This window comes from Mustela nivalis (assembly GCF_964662115.1).
Source record: "Mustela nivalis genome assembly, contig: HAP1_SCAFFOLD_692, whole genome shotgun sequence".
Lineage (NCBI taxonomy): Eukaryota > Metazoa > Chordata > Mammalia > Carnivora > Mustelidae > Mustela > Mustela nivalis.
In genome coordinates, this window is record NW_028135971.1 from 388148 (window position 1) to 391922 (window position 3775).

The following is a 3775-nucleotide window of genomic DNA, read 5'->3' on the forward strand; positions in this document are numbered from 1 at the left end:
GAGACAGAACCTATGAGCTTCTCATGACCTGGTCTCAGAAACCACACAGCATCCCCCTGCCCCCATATTTTATGAGTCAAGCTATAACAGGACTCTCTGGACTAAATGGGAAGAGGATGAGAGGCCATCTGTCCAGGGAGACATGATGGAGAGTTTGTACACATCTTTGATCTAGCACTGACTGCCATTTCATTACTTAAGCCACTGATTCATCTTTGGACTCAACATTTAGTGAACATCAGAGGAACAACATGAATCCAACATGGTATTGGCCCTGGAGAAGCTCATTTGGTAGAATGGCTTGTGATCGGAACAGATTGAAGCCCACCTCCACATTCGTCATGGGTCACATGCAGTTGCACATGAGAATCACCTGGACTTTGTTGACTTTGTTTAAACAAAAAAAGTGCATATATATATAGATATAGATATAGGTATAGATAGATAGATAGATAGATACTTTACCAGAGGAGCACCTCACAGTTTCCAGGAGCCCTTAGAATGCTGCCTGTCCAGCCTAGGAGTGGTCTTCAGTGGCACTGTACGTGGAAACAGCCTTGAGTGCTTGCTTGAAGTCAGATTCTTGGGTTCCTATTCTCCAGATGTTTGGATTCATGGGTCTAGGGGGAGGATAGAGAGTCTACCTTTTTAGGAAGGGTTTCAGGAGATTCTGGTATGAATGGTCCACAGACCTCATCTTGTTGTGTTTTCCAAACTCCACATTTTAAAGGAAGCGTATATGCGTGGAATCTGTATGAACACCTGTGATCAGTTGAGTTTAATTGCACCACAGCTGATGTTGATTGCATATTTTTTTTTTTTTTTAGCAGTCCACACAGTTTATTCCGCAGTAACAGGAGAGAACGTCCATTGCAACAGACATAAGGCAGATACAGGGTAGATCTCTGGGATACATCCTTTATACAGATGAACAAATAACTTTGGGTTTCACAACATGTGGCAGGCATGATTTGTTGCATACCAACAGCCATTCATTCCTCCCTTCTCCCTTCCTAAAAGGGCCATGGTTTTATTAGGGGAGACTATGTGCCCTACCCACCCAAGCACTGCTAACCCCATTCCCCTTTGCCAGGTTCCCCCGGCTTATGAACCAGTACTTTCTAATGACACATAAGAAGAAATCTGTGAGGGACTTTTAAGATTTTTTTCCCAAATAAAAGACACAGACTTGAAAGGCAAAAGCTTTTGCTTCCTACTTCCAGCCTTTGGAAATGAAATGTCTGAATAGCAACAGCCACACTTAGGCTCACCCAGGAAACAACTATAAGGACAAAAAAGCCACCATGATAAGGATCCCAGTGGCGAAGAACAGAGCGAGCCTGGGACCTTAGAACATTGTTGAGCTGCTACACAAGCAACGGGTTATCTAGGATCTTGGGCGGAATTTTAAAATTGTTCAGTGGCCTCTGAGATGTTTTCAACAGAAATTCTAAGTTTTCTCCTGTACTCTAAGTTCCATGATTCTCATCAAGTGAAGGCCAGCATGTGGTCAATGTCCAGCAAGACATTCTTAGTTCTCAGAAAGACGCTTCCTTTAGACTGTTCCTCTTGTCTGTGGAGTCAAGCTTGATAACCCCTTGCCACTTATCTCATAGCACAAATACTTTTCCATTTCCAGGGGAGTACATTCTAAGTTTACTCACCACTAAAACAGGACAGCCTTTGCTTATGTGGTGTCAAGTAAGTAAAGACAGTGGCATTTCTGCATGTTTTTGTGTATCTTATGTAGGTATTACCACTGGTTAATGTACAAGAGGTGGAATTTAGAACAATGCAGTTTCTAATCAAAGTATCTAGCTGTTTTACTGGAATCCTCTATAATCCAGCTTCAAAGTTGCTTTCCCACAAAAGTTACCACTAAAAGTATCATTATGGTACACACAGTACAGGGCCTCTCCTCCAAGACTATCCTGTCATATATCCATAGTAAGGCTGTGGAGCTTTTTAGGATGGGGAAGCTAATTCCAAAACATGGGGAACATAGTACAGTACAGGGCCTCTCCTCCAAGACTATCCTGTCATATATCCATAGTAAGGCTGTGGAGCTTTTTAGGATGGGGAAGCTAATTCCAAAACATGGGGAACATAGATTAGAACATAGCTAGATGAACAGCCCAACTGGAATACTGATTAAATTCATGCTGAACAAAGTATGTGTAGACAATGAGAATAGATCCAACAATTTAAGCAGTTCCCCAAGGTAGTGACAGTTTAGATCAGACTTAGAAAGGAGACATCTTCCCATTCTTCCTTGGGCTACTAGTACAAACTCTAGAGTCTCCATGATTTTGACTGCTTAAGAAGTTACTTGTTTTGGCCAAGTTTTTTGTTCAAGGTTTTGTCCGTTCTGGTCAAGATTAACTGCAAAGCAGGGTTAAAGCCAGCTACTCTAAAGTCATGTATCCTTTTTCTAACCAGTGGAGGACCCAGAAGAAACGGGTGGCAAGCTTTTTCAAAGGTCCATCTGGTAAGATTTTGGGGAGCCCACTCAAGTGGGAAAGACCAAGGCAGAACAAGGCTTCTATTAGCAGGATTATCAGGGTAACATTCAGGGCAATAATCAGCTCTGTTAATGCGGTCTAAGAACACCTGGTAACATTCATTTTCAACAAGTTCAGTTTGGTACAACCAGTGGCCTAGTTCTAAACTAGGGAACCACTGTTGTCCACAGTCCGGGCAATGTGAATTATCTGAGAACATTTGGGCCTAGAGAGGTAACACAGAAACCAACGTAACAGTAAAAGGCAACAATGACAAAGAGAGATACCCAAATAACCAGTCCTAGTACAGGTCTGGTTGAGCAATTTCTCAGTCCAACCAACGATACTTGGCGACCGGAGTTAAATTTGGCTTGCACCTCCGTGCAATTCTTCAAGATTTCGTTGTCTATTTTTCACTCAACTGCAACTCAGTCTCTGAACTCACGGGCCGATCCGTCTACAGTGTGATCAGTCACTCACTAGCTGCACAGATTCAGAATAGCTCCTTCAAATCCCAGTTTCTCGAGAAAAGACAGGGCTCTAGTCTAAATTGGTTATTTTTTCTTGTGTGTTATCAGCTGGTGGTGTCATGCAGAGGCACTTGGCTTACTCTGCTTTGCTGGTAAGTTATTATATCTGCTTGGTGAAACAGAGCAGCTGACAGGTCCAATGGGTCTTTTGTGGGCGCTGGCACTTGCCGTTGTAATACACGTACCCAAGTCTTAAGGCCTTGGCACTTTACAGCGATGTAGGGGGGTCAGGAAAACCTGGTAGAGTCCTCTTGAATGTGGATCCAATGAAGTCTTTCTTGGGAAGACCTTAATCAGGACCCAGTCACAGAGAAGTAGCTGATGCTGAGTTGGTTGAAGCCTCTGGGAATGCTTCACATACAAATTCTAGCTGGGTCTTAAACTGTGAACTGTCAACGTCAGGGGAGCCCTTCGGGTGTTCTTTCCGCTCCACGACGCCGCCGGGCTGCACCCCTGCTCGGACGCGGCCGATCAGAACCGATTGCATATTTTTTAATGTGGGTTTTCAATACTCACTCCCCTAGCACAGCCTTTATGACTGAAAATCAGCACTGAGCCCAGCCCTGGCTGTCGATTTTAAGGTTTATTTAAAGGCACATGACAGCCAAAGCTGTTCATTCTTTAGCAAATGATGCCACATATGGACTTGGGAGTTTAGGGGCAGCGAGCTGAAAGTGCAATTTCCACCATAACTGGGCAGCCATCACAGTTGGTTTTTAAAAACTGTGAGGGGGTTGACTGGGT

The 3775-nt window shown here is 43.7% G+C and overlaps 1 pseudogene across 1 annotated transcript; it reads right to left on the bottom strand.

Moving 5' to 3' along the window:
• Positions 1-2016: 2016 nt before the first annotated feature.
• LOC309857418 (torsin-1A-interacting protein 2 pseudogene) lies at positions 2017-3504 on the bottom strand (annotated as a pseudogene). The gene has a single exon. The product of its transcript is annotated as a torsin-1A-interacting protein 2 pseudogene (transcript).
• Between the last annotated feature and the right edge of the window lie 271 nt (positions 3505-3775).